Below are 17,681 nucleotides of genomic sequence, written 5' to 3'. Positions count from 1 at the left end.
TAAGTATTACTCGGTCGTGCATCAACTTTTGATTTATTGGTGTTTTGCTGGTGGGATCTTTTCCATGTCCTTTGGTTTCATTCTTTATTCCTAAGTAATGCTCACTTAAGTAGTCAAGAAAAGCTTTACAAACTTCATGTGTCATCACAAAATACCCTGAGTAGTTTTTTATTTTTCAGAATAGCCTTAGGCTATAAGATACCTTTATCTCTACTCTCTAGTTCCTGGAATGAACTTACCAATTTGTAAAATTACCCTTATCAAAGTCCCGTTCTATTACAGTTATCATGCTAGCTAGCTATTCACTGTGTGTGTGTGTGTGTGTGTGTGTGTGTGTGTGTGTGTGTGTGTGTGTACTTGTGAATACGCCCATGGCATGCCTGTGGAGGACAGAGGACAATCTGCAGGAGTCAGTTCTCTCCTTCTACCCTGTGGCTTTAGAAATCACCCTGGTCATCAGGCTAGGCAGCAAGTAAGTGCCTTACTCCCTCTGAGGCATCTCACATCCCTCCATTTCCATTTCCAAGGGTCATTACTGGTGTTTTATTTTGTTCCTCTTTAGCGTCATGTTTCCCTGCTTCCTTGCCATCTTTGTGTGGTGCAATGGTACTTGCACATTTGAAGAAGCCCACTTTGTTCTTGTCACTCCACACTGGACTCAGCAGAATCCCCTCATTAGTCAGCACACTTAGAAATTTGTAGCACACAGAGCTCATAGATAAGCTTCCTTCCAGAGTTCTCACACAATCTAGTCTGGTGTCTGGCTCAGGAGGTGGATGGCCCAAAAGCTTGGTACTACCAATACAGGCTCGACACTTGGGCTTGGAGGTGGACCTAGAAGCTAGATATCAATGGTATGGGGCTTATAGCTTGTCTTTTTGGGGGCCAGTCTCAACCCTGGCTCCATGAGGGTCATTCAATGTAAACCCTGAACCTTAATCTGAACAATTGTCCTGTACTGGAACAGATCTGCTCTGACTCTATATAGATGAACTTGTGGTCCAAGTCTATCAAAAGCTGGACTGGATCTTGGAGCTACAGGGAGCTGATGAAGGCCTTAATTTTGGAAGTTTTGAGCCAAAAGAGACATTTCCTAACCTAGGTTTATGGAGGCTTGCCTGGTACAGGAGATAGTCCACAGTCATGTTCAGCCTATGGCCTGTGTCCATGGCGTGGCTTGGATCACAGTTTTCTGAAGAAGGCCAAGTGCCAGGATCCATGCCAAAGTTGAATTCTCACTTCATTCGCCATCCTTATGTGGTTGTTATCTCTATCCACGCTGCGTTGCAAGGCTTGGGAAAGACACGGCTGGATGGTGTGAGACTTCTTTTCTCTGTGCTGCACTCAGATGATAGACTCCCTCATCCAGACTTTTCAACTCTTGTGAATATGTTTTCAGATGTAGAATTATCCCAACTGATAGTTTTATGAGAGAGCAAGCACCAAGAAGTCCTATTCTGCTTGCTTACCATCCAGATTTAATTATTTTCGTCTACAGGCAAAGTAGTCCCAGGCTAAGATGTGAGCCAGAGTAAAGTGCTTACCTTATCATGTACAAATCTGGGTTCAACCCTCAGCAATGGTGAATCTATGGCTTCTAGCCCAGCATGTGTGGGTCTCTGAGTTCTAACCCCAATATGAATATGTATGAGTCTTGGCATTCAATCCTTAGCATGTGTGAGTCTCTGGGTTCAATTCCCAGCAATGAAGAAAAATCTCTAAAACATTTTATCTTGGTACCAACATTAGCTCTGTCTTACTCTTATTTGGCATTTTGACTCAGATGTAATAATTTTAGAATTAATGATGCATTCCTTATGAGAAATCAGTCAATAATGAAGCCGTGCTATTAGACTAATAAAAGTCTAATAAATAATAATATGTCCTCAGTTACTGGCTTTGTTTGAATAATTGTGTCTTGCACATTGTATTTGGAAAGAAAACTCAAATGAAGTATAAATGAAAGAAATGAATAAATGAAACAGGACTTTTTAAATTGTAAACATCTATCTCTTCATTTTGTAAGACATCATTGCTTGCACTTTGTTTTACCAAACCTTTGAATGAACGTCTTTTCAAAATATGTTTTTAATATTTGTCAGCAACCAATATCCGATAGACAATAACTGTGTGTGTGTGTGTGTGTGTGTACAGAACTTTACTATGATGAATACATTCAAGTGTGCAAGACTGCTATCAGATCTGGTATCAGGGAAATAAAAAGTAAGTCAGAAACAATAGAAATGAAAAGCAAGTTTGCTTTAGCCTGTCATATTCCTTTTGGTTCCATCACATTCAAAGACTTGGGGAAAACTTTTCTTTGCGCAGTCAGATCAATACCAATCATGAAGAATTGATAAGCACATCTAGAGCAGGAAAAAAATGTCATTTTAAAAGGACAAGTAGCTGACAAATATTATATGAGAGTAGCAAACAGAAGTGTCCCCAAAGCCCACGATTCCCCCACTCCCCTGTAAGGGGACATGTTTGTGAGTCTGCATCCAGTCTTCTCTGCATTCTCCAGGGGAAGCAGCAGCTCCTGGCAACACAGCACAGCCTTTGCTGAAAGCTCTCCCTCCCGTGTTCCCCCTGTCCAGTGACAGCCCTCAATGTCCCTATGTTCGGAGGACTGGTAGCTGGAGATGATCATTGATCACAGCTCAGATATAAAGCTTCTCTCTTAGTGTGTGTCCTCTCTATCTGGAGAGCAAGTACCTTTGCATAAAAATTTTCCCTGAGAGTTAAGTCATTCTGTTTGTTTCTTGGCCAGTTTCGGTGGTCAGCTTTTACCTGAGCTGTGAAGGCATATGTCTTTAATCCCAACCACTTGGGAAAATCAAAAGTTCAAGGCCAGCTTGGGAATCTTAGAGAGACTCTGTCTCAAAAGACAAAATGTGAAAATGAGGGATGGGACTATATCTTGGGGACAGAGCACCTGTATAATAAGTTCAAGGCCCAGGGATCAACCTCAGGACTGCAAAAATAAAATGAAATGAAATAGGACCAAAAACTCTCCCTGACCTGTATTAAAATCCTTTCTTTCTCTAAGAATTAAATATTGGTTTTACAAATAACTTATTACTCCCCACATACAAACACACAGACCATCAGAGAATATGGTACTGAGCTATTCAGATGTAATTCCTTTTTTAAAGGCATTTCCTATCATAAAAGAAAGCACAATGCTTGAAAGATAAGTGAACTTATGATCAATGCTATCAGATGCTCCTTAGACTTCTATCCATAATACTACACCGCTGTTACAACTATGAACTCTAGAACTATTTTTGAAGCTACACCTTCACATAACAGAGATTGCTTTGAAGTGGAAATGAGTGGCCAGATGTCATCCTCACCGAAGGTAAGGAGACCTAGTGTAGGGGGGTGGTCCTGACTCTTTTTGCACCGTTCCTCTACCTTGATGACAGCTGGGCTTCCTCCTATTCACCCTCTGGCCCAGTTTAGATATTTGTGCTTCTGCCTTGTACTATCACCCAGTCTCTACCTTAACACCTGCTGGGATCCCAGACTCTTTTGGAGTGCAATCTTGGTATCTCTGCATCCACCCTACAAGAAGACTTTGCTAAGTCAACTTATCTACAGCTTCCTGGAGGCCATATCATGATTCAGGAAACACTGATACTGTGTCTTAGACTGTCACTTTATGCCTAATGTGGTCTCTCTGTGCTTTTGAGATAGATAGATAGATGGATAGATAGATAGATAGATAGATAGATAGATAGATAGATAGATAGATAGATGGCTGACTCTAGGTTGGCTCAGTGGTTAAGAGCAAGTATTGCTCTTACAGATGACCTGAGTTCAATTTCTGGCACCTTTATCAAGTGGCATACAACCACCTATAACTCTAGCTTCACAGTATCTGGCTAGCTCCACACCTCCGGCTTCCAAGGGCACCCATTCTCATAGGCACACACACATACATACACATACTTAAAGATTAAATTGAAAAGAGTCTGACTCTGGGTCTAAAGTGCAATAAGGAAGAAAAGTGAGTCACAGCCTTTTTAGTGGCAATGACATTCCTTACACAGTGCAATCCCTTATGATTTGAAAAATCTTTTCATAACATTATTTCTCTCTAAGTAAATTTAGAATTTGCCTGGTAATAATGTGGAAGGATCTTCCAAATACCAGTGAACAACCTTTAATAAGACATAAAAATTCTTAATATGTGTGGGTACTAGTCTCCCATAAGAACAGGTATTTCACCAGAGGAGCAGACCCGCCAACTAATCTTTAGATTAGAAGCTGGCACCAGGATTGTTCCTGCTGCTTCACAGAGAAATCAAAGCCAGTGCTCTCTCTTTTGATGCAGCATTGCCCTTTTCCCAGAGTACTAGCTAATTATAGAGGATCTCCTCCAGAAGGATAACACCTATACCTGCATGCTTGTTGTCAATTGCCAGTGGTGTGCAGTAGAGCTGGCTGATAGTGATGGTGCCACTCTATGTTTCAGAGAGGAAAAGGCTATTAGCAGGCTTGGTTATTAGCATGCTATGTCCAACTCTACCTAATAAAACTATCCCCTACCCCAAAGCCACTATGTGTGATAAAATGCTATATCCTCAACACAATGGTATGGGTAAGAAAGAGTTCAAGACTCTGAAAACTAAAATCTGAAGCCAGCTCCCACTGCTTACACTGTTACTGGTATAAACTTAGATTAAATCTGTCTCCAAGCTTCAACTCTCTCATCTGCACAGTGGATCTATTAGTACTGCTCACAAAAATCTGTGCAATGACTTAAAAAAATGCAAAGCTCTGGGGGCTGAAAAGAATCTCAGAGGTTAAACACTCTTGCTGCTCTCCGGAGTTCCAATCCCAGCATTCACATAGCTATTATAACGTTAGTTCCAGGGGAGTTGACACCCTCTTCTGACCTCTGCAGGTGCCCCCCACATATGTGAGAACACACACAGACACATACACATAATTGAAGAGATAAAGCAAATATTTTAAACATATAAAGCCTTATCCGAATAGAAATAGCTATTATTTTTATGTTTATTCTCTGAGATAGGTTTGCAAAAATACAGAATGAAGCAAGGTGGGAGGCAGTGTAATCGGACTATTCCTGAACAACTGGCATTGCTGAGTAGCACAGGTGATTCACATATTTAAAGGAATATTTGAGACCCCAAAGATTTCTCTCATCTCTAAAGAGTTCAAAGTCTGTTATAATAGAATTGAAGTATAAACGAAATCCACACTCTTTTATTATCTCTTACCAGACAAATGAACGTGCATGACTAGGGGGCAGAAATATATATATTTTTTTTTTGCTGGCCATAAGAGGGGAATGTAATTCTAACTTTTTGCTTTCCTATTTATTTTATTTGAACCAATAACACAATACAGAATGGTTTCAGTCTGGATGGTGCACAGAGGATAATGCCAGATTTCTATCAAAAGACATTAAAGTTGCTTTGCAAAGAAAACTCAAGTTCTGAGTTTCTGCCTGTAACCACTGGCAATAAAATGCAACCACAGTGGCTCATGCATGTGCCATTTACCCAAAGTATTGGTGAAAGTTGTAGATATCACACTAGCTGAAAATGGCTATATATGCCAGTAAACCAACCACAGTGGTCTGGCCATCTCCAGAGTGCCTTCAGAATATCTGGCAGAGTGCCAATCACTAGAGAGCCATGAGTCTGGGGCGCTGTGAAGTTTCCTGGCCTTGGGTAGTAGTCATCTGGGTTTCTGTTCACAAGATGATCCTCCCTCTGTGCCAGCATTACAGAGAGAGTGTGTCAATGTGAGGCTCATAGATCTGGGCATGGACTCCTGCTCCTCTTATTTTCTCCCTAAAGGTTCACACTCTAGGATGGGACACTTCCTCATATTGGAGATCAGAAGTGGGAGGAGGAGGACACGGGGAGGAGGGACTTTCTGCTGACCAGTAAAGACTGGAAGCTGGGTGGTTGGCGGTTCACGCCTTTAATCCCAGTGTTTGGGAGGCAGAGGCACGTGGATCTATGAGTTCCAGCCCATGATCTATGGAAAGTTCCAGGACAGCCTGGGTTACACAGAGTAACCCCATCTCAAGAAAGAAGGAAAGAGAGAGAGAGAGAGAGAGAGAGAGAGAGAGAGAGAGAGAGAGAGAGGAGGGAGGGAGGGAAGGACGGAGGGAGGGAAGGAAGGAAGGAGGAAACAAGTAAACATAGGGAAGGAATCAGAGGTCCCTCTTATCTAGTCTTTAATAATCACAGTGCAGTACACCACAATGAGACTGATGTAATTCGCAGAAATGCAGGGGTGGTGAAAGACTCTCTGGTGAAGGACAGCATCATTTCAGTGCATGAGCAAGGGGCAAAGTAGTAAAGAGCTGTTCTGCAGCCACAGACACAATTTCAGATGTCGGACTTACCTAAGTGAGCATTCTGTCTTACAACAGAAACTCTAAAAGTCCCAAGGGGGGGGGGTGTGATGAAACAAAGACCAGACTTCAGGGTGTGATGCCTTCATGTCCCTTTTTATTTTGCTGATATTTTCAATTAAGGCATTTTTTTCCATTTTTCTTTATTAAGAAAATTTCTACTCACTCTACATACCACCCTAAGATCCCACCTCCTCCCTCCTCCCACCCCCCAGCCCTCATTTTAAATGCACACGTATTTTGTGTATCTTTAATGTGTCTGTCAACTAGAAAACAATTGTTGTTTTACACTACTGAAATACAGCCACCATCTAGTGGCCAAATCTGATTACAACAGACTTGCACAGTTGTGGATGAGAACATTTCACATCATTTTCTGCATTTTTTAAAGATAAAGTTCAGTGCAATTGGAAACCATGGTACTGACAGGACCAAAAAGGAAAAGTCTCTTCTCTAAGATTTCAAAGCACTCCCCCAAACAACCAGGCTATTGCCAAGACAGCAGGTCACTCTCTAAACACTGACAGCAAGGCCACACTGTGAAGATAACACCCACACACCTCATTGAACATGAAGAGGTCAAGCTGATGCCCACATAGGACCTTCACCCCTACATTCCAGTGTCTTTGGTACAGGAAGGTACTCTACAGGCTACTGTAACAGAAACAGAAACACCAACCCAGCCACAAAAACTTTGATCTACAATCTTTCTGCCTGCAAAATATGCTAGGGCAATGGTGGCACAAAGCTTTGGGGAGTAATCAACCAGTGTCTGATTTGACTTATGACCTACTCCACCAAATGGAACCAATACTCAGTACTGCTTGGGTGACCAAGAACCAGAGACCAGATAGCCCAGTGACCTAGGGCAAAACCAAATGCTACTTGTCAAAAACAAATAAAACAAAATAATAATTAGATGACTCCTAATGATATTCTGCTATACTCATGGATCAGTGCCTTACTCAGTCAACATCAGAGAAGCCTCCTCCTGCAGCAGATGGGAACAAATACAGAGACCCATAGGCAGACATTACACAGAGAGTGAGACCTTGGAGCACATAGCTCTAATTGGAATGTCTCCACCAAATACCCACCCCTTCTCTGTGCTCAGGGAACCCTGTGGGAGAGGAGGCAGAAAGAGTATAAGAGCCAGAGATGATGGAGGACACCAGGAAAATAAGCCCCTCTAAATCAACTGAGCAAACACATATTATCTCACAGAGACTGAAGCAGCATGGGCAGGGCCAATACGGTTCTGCACTAAGACCTCTGCATATATATCACAATTTTCAGTTTATTATTTTATGGGACTCCTTAATCTGTGAATAAGTAAGTATCTGATTCTTGTGACTTCTCTTGGAGCTCTTTTCCTTCTGTTGGTTTGCCTTGTGCAACTCCAACTCGAGGGTTTTTACTTTATCTTATTATATCTTATTGTGTTATCTTCGGTTGTTGCCACTTAGAATCATGTTCTTTTCTAAGAGACAGAGCGAGTAGATCTGGATGGGAGGGAAGGTGGGGAGAAACAGGGAAGTAGAAGGAGAGGAAACTGTCATTGGGATTTAAAAAGGAAGGAAACAAAAGATTTCAAAGCACAAATTCTGGAAAACAAGGAGTTTGGGAGTAGCCACAATGGATTAATGACCAGCACCTCTTTATGGGGTTTTCTGGTCAAAAGTGACTTGGCATTACCTTATTAAAAGGGTAGAAACTTGAGCAAAAGATACAACCAAACAGTCTTTAATATTTGGTATTAAGTTATATTAAATAAGTATATATTAAATGTACTCCCATGGTCAGTGTAGCATGACTCACAATAGCCTGGATACAGAACAATCCAAATGTTCATGAATTGATGGATAAAGATACTGTGGCATATGTACGAAAAATGAAATACTACTAGTCCCTCAAGGAAAGAAAAATCCTGCCACCTGCTGGAGCAGATGAACCTGGGGCCACTATGCTAATGGCAAAGAGTTGACCTCAGAGGAGAGGGGACAGTACTGGTTATTAGGAAGTGGAAGAAAGAGCAAGGAGAAGTTAGAAAATAAGTACTAGCATGCCTACCAAGTTCTACAGCACACAAAAAAAAATTGTTTACAATAACCTTACTCTGAGATTTATCATAAAACAATGACAACTACAATTTCATGAGCCCATGCTTACCTCCAAATTCAAGCTGAAGGCCTTCAATTCGCATGGCTATTATATGGCCACCATGTTTCAAAGTCTTTGACACGTTCTCTTAGGCCTTCACAATCTACCAGCTGTCCCTCTCTTCCATCTTTTCCTCCTACCCCATTGGCTCTTGACCAGGACAATCCAACCACAGTTGTCTGATTGCTATTCCTTGACTCAGCACATTTCTGCCTCAGAGCCTTTGTATCAACTCCGTGTTTTCAACTAATTAGTTTTTCTTCCTTTCACCTTAGGTTTCTATTGAAATATTTCTTCAAAGACACCTTCCGTGACTCATCAAACTCTAAGTTTTTGTTTTTTTTAACTGATTCCATTTTTGATACATGTTATGATATTAAAGTTATATTATTTAACATGGGTTTTTTTTTAAGATCTCTTTTTATTTTAGATGGGTAGGTGCTGTGCTTGCATGTATGTCTGTACACCACATGCATGCTGTGCCTAGGAAGACAAGAAGAGAGGATTGGATGCCCTGCCACTGAAACTAGAGAGGACAGTGGTGAGCTACCATTGGAATGCTGGGAACTGAACCTGGGTCCTCTTCAATAGAAGCAAGTGATCTTAGGCACTAGGCCATTTCTCCAGACCCAGTGCTCTAGTGTTTATTTACAAGTTCAGAGACAAGCTCCAAAACTACAGTGCAAACGCCATCAGGGCAGGGACTCCATTGTGAGCCACTCTGCCCTGGAGGAATGATGGTCTAGGGCTGAGTAAAGAATAAACTTTGCAAGTACCCTGAAGTAGCTGGACAAAGACATAGTGAGGCAGGCCAAAGCCTATGCAGATTCACAGCACAAGGAGGTTAAAGGGCTAATTCTGACAGAAGAGAAAGCACCTGGCACTTTGTGGATGAGTGCTCTTACGGTGTGGTAACCAAGAAGGGATAATACAGCAATCACTGGCTTGAGACTTAGTCAACTGTTAGGAGCTGGGGCTCAAACAACAGACTACAGGTCTCTCAATTCAAACTTTGGTCATGTCAAGTGGTCTTTGGATCTTTACCTGTAACATTTTCTCCTCTGACATTCTCTATTCTCTCCTTCCTCCATACCAGTCTAGCATCTTGACAGAGGCTAGAGGGCGGAATGGCCTCAAGACAAGTAGCTTGTAGACTCCATGTTTCCCGTGGAGCCCCAGAGGATCCACAATGTGCAGAAGAAGGGCACCCTTCTGAGTTCTCTTCTATGTAAGGAGCATGACTGTCCCAAAGGGCCTCAGCTGAGATGGCAGGCAGGACCAGAACCCTACTCTGGATTCCAGGAATGCAGTTTGTTACAAATACTACACTATATATAGGTGGAGGCGAGGTTGTGTTAAATTCTGCTGGGCTTTGTAGCGCACAAGTTCTCAGCCCCACTGGGAAAAATCTTTTCACCCACTTAAAAGAACTTAAGAATGTCAACACTAATCACCTGTGCAGTCTGTAGCTTTCAAGTTTCATAATGTGGGAAACCATCTGAGTGGAAGACTTAAGGGGCTCATTCAGCGTTCGGATTCCACTGAGATAGGCTTGTCTGGGTTTGTGGACTTCTGCATCTGTGCCAGGGCTCTTAGTATCTCAGCACACTTTGTCCTGTCACTCACCTCCTCCCACTCTCTTACGTCTGCTGAGAAGTACACTCAGTAATTTTCCATTTATTGTATCCACAAAACATTTTATTATAGAATATTTCAAACAAATACACAAGCACAGTCTATCATAATGAACCTGCATGAGCTATGAGACTCAACAGACACCCCTCTACTGAAGTGCATTCCCCTACACATGGTATATGCTTTGATTCAATCTCTGAAACAAAGTTTATATGGACCAGAAAAGAGACTGCAACTTTTATCTTAGGAGTCTGTGACTTGGCCAAACACATATATCTTCTCGTTGAATGAAAGCTAGAACTAATGTTTTACAATTGCCAACTTCAGAGCTGAGATAAAGGATAATTTTTCGGCTTTTTTTCCTTTGTGAACTATTTGGATATTGATCTTAGGGCCTCATACATGGTAGACAAGTGCTTTACCACCAAGATATGTCACGGGACTCTTTTTGTTAAAAGATGAACAAACAAAAACAAAACAAAAAAACTTCCACATATATTCTAAGTTGCCCATGAAAGCTTAAACTTGAGAGGCTCTCTCAGCTCCAAATTGGGGATGGAAGGCAGCATGACATGTATTTTAAAGAGTATAATTTATTTCTTCCAAGGTTAGGGGGTGGTACGTTTAGAATTATTTCTGCTCGCATCTGACAAGAGACCTTTGTAAGGCCACAGATTCTCTTGCAACTGAATGGTTTACTGACACGAAGTCTCAGTGTCCTTAAAAACCTAAAGTCATGAAGAGACGGCCACGAAGATGCCTGAGAGAAAAAACAGAGCTGCGGGCCAGACAAGTGCAGTGGCCAAACCCTTCAAACAACTGAGCTGTCAGGCAAACAAGTGAAATGGCAACAGCTGCCTTGGGCCGTCGCAAGGGTGATAAATGAAATGCTGGCCAGCGGCTCATCTATTTTCTCTTTAAACAGTTAGCCTACGTTGTGTGGGACCGCCTGCTGCAGGTGGCGCGGACATACACGCCTGTGGCTGGCTGAGTCCTGGCCATTTCGGCTACTTACTACCTCTGAGAAAATGTAATTAGCACCCAGCATGTAGGGGAGTGGGCAGGGGTTTAAATAGGCTTCTACAGGCCCCACAGCTGGAAAAGTATCCCACATGGGCAACATCGCACAGAGCTCACGGTTCCCTGGCTAACCATCTGCACGTTCTGTTGGTGTATGTCTCTCCTTCTAGAATTCTTTTCCTCAAGTAGTTTCGAATTCCATGATGTTTGAAGTGGATAAAACATAGTCCCATGAACCTTCTGGTTAAAACTTTCCCATAAAATAGTCCCCAATAGACATCATTATCCCAAGAAAACCAAAAGCACCAAGAATATTGACTAGTTGGTAATCCCCCACATGCAGAACCTTTCTACGGAGTAGGTATTCTGCATAGCCCACTAAAGACAATCAGCTGTTTGTTCCCAAGAAGCATGAAGTTTCCTAGTGCCTGGGAACAGTGCACAGCTTTCCTACTCCTGGGGCCCTGCTGGTCCAACAACAAATACGGTGTGAACGCACGATGAATTCTGGAGGCAAGTGATGGGAGGAATCAGTCCAGGATTTTCTCAGTACACATAGCAGAGAAAAAAAATTAAATCTCTTAAACGCATTTAGACACAGACATTTTATTCAGTTCAACATGGTGTGTATCCCTGTGGTGAGTTGAAGAAAGTATAAGAACACGTGAAAGGGGAGATTGGGAGTAAAGACAGAATGCCAGGAAATCTCAAAATAAAGAGAGATTGTGGAAAGAAATAAAATTAAGCCATTTTTTAAAAAATTCAACAATTTTCTGTCTCCAAAAAATAAAATGGTAAAGGTTTTGGAATATCTCACAGAAAATTTTCAATAAAACATGACAAAGAATCTCAAGGAATAAGTTTAGTTTCCAGAGGAGACGTACTAGATGAAGGGGATATGTCAACATAATTTTGTTACCCTGGCGCAGAAAAACAGGACCATCAAGATACTATTTTAAGTCAATAAAGCAGCACAAAGAAAACTTCTATTTTATTTTCCTTTTGAGTTCACAAAAACGTCCATCCTCCTCCCCACTCACTGCCCACTCCCTCAATGATAACTCTAAGTTTATTTCTGCCACATCACCTCCCATGTCATCCTTGAGTGAGTCATCTTTTCTTTGTCATATGTCTTATCACTACTTCAGAGTTTGACTATAATTTCTTTGGACTGTCTATTCCTCAGTAGAACTGTATTTTTCCACAATATATTTAATACTTCATAGAATTTTTTCCTTCAATTTAACTGATGCAAAACAAGACAAAATCCAAAGGGCATTTTAATATATATACACATTCTCTTTCTTAAACAATTATGTTTTAAATCTCTACCTCTAATCATTCCAGAGGGTAGGGCAGAATTCGAAGTCAGCCTGGTCTACACTGCATACTCCAAGATAGCCAGGGAAACACAGAGAAACCCTGTCAAAAAAAAAAAAAAAAAACCACAAACACACACACAAAAAAAAAAAAATCCAGAGGGTATATGGAACAGGGGGTTATTTCCTATGAATCCACTAAAATCTTCCTCCATTATTCTACAATAAATTTCTATAATAAATTGATAGCACTTGGTTTATTTTTAAAGGTGTTTTCAGGATTTGCTTCTTGTCTTCCTCCCCCACCTCCCCCCTCCTCCTCTTCCTCCTCTTTCTTCCTCCAAAGGGACTGGAGAACCCAGGACACAGAATTAGGAGGCTGCCTGGCTTAAGCCTTCTTAGGAGTCGAGGTTGTGGTTAAGGTCATGGTGAAGGCTGTAGGGCTCATGGAGGTAAAGCCAAAGCCAAGGAGTGGATCTCTATCACCAAGCTAAGTTGCCTGGTTAAGGACATGAAGATCAAGTTCCTGGAGATCTACCTGTTCTCCCTGCTCATTAAGAAACTCGAGATTATTGATTTGTTTTCTTGGGCACATTTCTGAAGGGTGAGGTTCTAAAGATCTTGCAGTGCAGAAGCAGACTCCAGCTGGCCACTGGACAGGTCCAGGGCTTTTGTCACTATTGGTGACTACAATGGTCATGTTGTTCTTGGTGCTAAGTGCTCCAAAGAGATAGCCTCTGCTATCAGAGGGGTCATCATCTTGGCTAAGCTTCCCATTGTCCCTGTGCAAAGAGGCTAGGGGGGCCGGGAGGGGGGTTGGCAAACCCCACACTGTTCCGTGCAAAATGACAGGCCGCTGTGGCTCTGTGTAGGTACATCTCATCCCTGCCCCAAGAGGCACTGTCACAGTCTCTACTTCTGTACCCAAGAAGCTGCTGCTGATGGCCAGTATTGATGACTGCTACATGTCAGCCAGGGGCTGCACTGCCACCCTGGGCAGCTTTGTCAAGGCCACTTTGATGCCATATCTAAGACCTACAGTTACCTGACCCCAACCTCTGGAAAGAGACTGTGTTCATGAAGTTTCCTTATCAGGAATCCACTGACCTTCTTATGAAAACCCACACCAGAGCCTCTGTTCAGAGGACCTATGCTCCATCTGAGGCCACCACACAATGGTTTTTATAAAAGAAAAATGAAGTGAATTAAAGATTTTTTTAAAAAGCATTTTATGTTAATTGCTTATTTGGAAATTGGATTTCATTAAATACTTTTGGCCTCAATTTAGATGATTTCTCTTTATACCTTTAGCTGTTCCATATCCTCATTCTCTCCAATATCTTTTTTAAAAGATCTTGGTTAATGGAATTTTTTCAGTGTCCGTAGCTGTGAATCTCATGTCCAGGAATAATCTACAAGTGATACCTTTCAGAGTTAACTTCTGAAGGGATAAAGCACCATATCCCTTGAGATTCCCTCTCAGCTTGTTTGACGATCATGGTTCTTTGCGCCATCGTCTGAGTACTCTCTTCTGGATTCTAGAACACTCCAGCTAACAGGGACAGGCTTGCACATACTTCCTCTGCATTCACTTTCCCTATTCTACCTAATCAAAATAGGTTGACACCACAAAACACAGGCCATCCAAAAAAAAGTGCATAGGAATTCTTTTGCAAAATGTATATTCTGCAAATACAGACCAGTTATTCTCTTGTAAATACAACCCATGAGATAACTGGATTTCATTACCAATTTTCATTTTCCTTTCAATGTGGCTTGAGAAGTTGTTTCAGGGAAGTCACTGTGAGAGATCCTGTTCCTGCCACTGCTTTATAAAGATTGGTATAAGCATGTGTACCACACACATGCACACCAAAAGCTTAAAACAAAATCTATGAAGTGTCCACTCTCTCAGTTGCTTATTGAATATATATTTACCAAGAGCCAAATCCTCTAAATATGAGAATTCACTTTCTAAAGCAAAATATTAAATTAATAGAAGCACTCTTGTCCTCTCTACTGACTTAGAACAATGGCATTTAGAAGATAATATTTGAAGATCACACAGGAGGTAAATGAAAACTCTTTTTAGTTTTATTTATCACTTGTTCACTGCTCTAGAGGTAATTGGACCTGGGGGAATGGAGCTGATAAATGAGGTAGGCTAACGTCTCATGCAATAGCCAACTTTATTCAGCACATCAGACAGTTTATACTCTGAGGGTTAAAAGGAGTCAGATGAGTAGAATGTGCAATCATAGGAGGCATATAAACAAATAACAATAGCTAATTGTAAAAATAAATAAATAAATAAAAATAGCTAATTGTAATGAGTAATATGAAGTAACCTCACTTCTATCCACCACACATGGGAGGGGCACAAAAACATAATCCAAGAACAATTCTGTGTTACTTGAATCTTGAAGATGGACTTAGCTGTCAAAGCCTCTGTGGCTGAAGAAGCCAGTAGAGTCCAGTTCTACCCTCCATTTCTCTGCAGCACATATCTCCAGATGTTTAGCCAGTCTAAAAGAAAATAGTTGAAATTCTACATGAATAGTCTAGGGTGAGCTATGCCATAATCTGGTGGGTATGTTTTTTTTCCAAGTGTGGTCACTTTTCAGTTCAAACTGTGATGTTGTTGATGAGAAGGCCATGTGATATTTAATAGATATTAGAACACAAACACATTACATTGGCTCCCCCAAATCAGAACCCAACCTAAATTCAAATCAATAAATGATTGGCTGGTTTTATATAACTTCTGTCTATACATACATTTCATGCATTTTTCTTACTATTGTTAAAACATTTTAATACCTATTCATTTTGTTTGTGTATGAGGGAGTTGGACATACATGGAGGTCAGAGAACAACTTAGAGGGACTGCCCTGGTTTTCTCATCATGTGGTTCCATCATGTAGATTCCAGGCATCAAACTAAGATCGTCAACCTTGGCAGCAAGCATCTTTACACACTGAGCCATCTCAGCAGCCCTCTCATTATTATTCATGTTATTCATAAAATTCTTATCACTTTTTCTTAGGTGAGTTCATCTCATTGTCCTTGCTGACTGCTGGACCCTTGCTGTTACATCTGTAATGTGCAATGTAACAGGAAAGTGAGAGCCACAGATAAAGACACGTCCTTTACTATAGAAACATTCTTCTGAAGCTGATCATGGCTTCTTCTTACATCCTGTCTGAAATTCACAAACGGCATTGTGTGAGGCAAGGAAACCTGGGAGATAGGTAGACATCTTCCTTCCCCTTCACTTTCTTTTTCAAGTTCAAGTCTCATCCCCCGCAGAGTTTTATTTGGCTTTGCTAGTTCTCATTCCTTTTCTTCACTCTGAAATTCCCACTACATTTAACATGTGTCAGACAGTTTAACACTTAATTATATGCTGTCTGCTAGTGTTTCATACATGCTAAGGTCCTAAAGGACATAGGTGTCTTACCTTTCTTCGCAAATCCACACAGTCTCTATAGCAGTAAGGGATTAATAATACCTGCTGTATAATTGAGTCTCCTTTTGTAGTGCCACCTGGAGTCGTTACATAATGACTTTGTACTTGAACGTTGTTAGAATGGATCTACTTGATGAACATATTGAAAAGAGGTGGGTATGATATCCATGAACTTAGAAAAGTGTGTGTGTGTGTGTGTGTGTGTGTGTGTGTGTGTGTGTGAATGTGTGTGCAGTCTTGCATGCACATGATCCTTATAATGAATAAATACAACCAAACATTGGTCTACATATGGTGGTGACCATTGCATGTATATGAACATGAACACGTGTGTTTGCACATGTATTTGAAACTAGCACCAAAAAAATGAACCTATGGGTTCTAATTTGGAAGGCATTTCTTGATTGCTATTTAAAAAAAAAATCCTTTCTCATCCCATTTGTCTTAGTTTCATCATTAGAATAAGAAAATATTGAAAAAGCAAACAAGAGAATCTGGCATAGGTAATTATGTCTGTAATTAAGCCTGTGTTGGTTTGAATGGGTTAATAATAAACTCAGAGTCAAAAATATTATGTCAGTATCCTATTAACAAAAATCAACTTACCCTTAGCATCATTTTCTCAAAAGGGAGCCCAGATTTGAATTTTATACTTTGCTTTCCCTGTGTCTTCCATCATCCCTGACAAATGGCTTTTTAACTCTATTTATTGAACATCACATAAAGCATAACATGAGGAAGGAATGAGGGATACTTCACAGAAATCTTTTACAGAGTTTTACAAGGGATTAAGTCACTAAATCCGACTAACTCTAACTGATCTAGATAACAGACAAACACTATCAAGCGATATCAGAATGCCACTTCTAGCATTGATAGTGAGTATTCACTTTGTAAGGCTGCTGTTGGAAACATTTCCTGTTTCCAACAAATGATTATCACAACACAGTCATAAACAGTCATGCATTACTTGGGTCAGGGGCACACATGAGTACATAACTTAATGTTATAACTATGCTTTAACTTCAGGTGGAAAAGCTGATTGCCTAGGAAACCTTAAGGCAAGTAAAGTTAGTGGTTATATTGTTCTCTTAAAGGCAGGTTAAACAAAAAAGTCGAGTACGTAGTAGGATAGCAGTCTTAAGTGACCTTGGGGTATATTATTAATTCTGACTGTGAGGTCCAGCAAAAGTTCCAGTCTTTCAGCATATAAGAGATACTTTTGTAATAATGTATTGCCATATAAGTCCAGTCTACTAGAAAGGATTTCAAAGCAGAAAGTGGTTCAGATTTTAACCTTAGCTTCTTGAAAACTTACTCTGAAGCCTTTCAATGTGGTAAAATACAGGATACAAAAAGAAGGAACACTACCCAACACTAAGAATGAACTCCACATCCCTAACTCTTTTTATTTGACAGGCTGACCTGGTCCACATTTGTAGAATCTCAATATTACTGAAAGTAGGGTTTGATCTCTCTGTACCTGTGTCTGTGCCTGCACACTCAGTTCACAGATGAGTGACTGACTACCAACATCGGAAAGGAAGTTTTAGAACTACCAGGGAAACAACAATGATACTTTTATTTTCAGTTTAACACCTCTTCTACTGTATTTTGGATTCTTAAAGATATAAATATATTGAAGTGCTCTACACAGAAAAAGTAGAGGAAATAG

General features: G+C 40.8%; 1 pseudogene; it reads left to right on the top strand.

The window, feature by feature from the left end:
- The first annotated feature begins 1,167 nt into the window (after nucleotides 1-1,167).
- LOC119088832 lies at nucleotides 1,168-13,725 on the top strand (annotated as a pseudogene).
- Nucleotides 13,726-17,681: the final 3,956 nt, after the last annotated feature.

Source organism: Peromyscus leucopus, chromosome 12 (genome assembly GCF_004664715.2).
Source record: "Peromyscus leucopus breed LL Stock chromosome 12, UCI_PerLeu_2.1, whole genome shotgun sequence".
Taxonomy (NCBI): domain Eukaryota; kingdom Metazoa; phylum Chordata; class Mammalia; order Rodentia; family Cricetidae; genus Peromyscus; species Peromyscus leucopus.
Note: the sequence above shows the minus strand (reverse complement) of the source record. Positions and strands in the feature narration are given on the sequence as shown.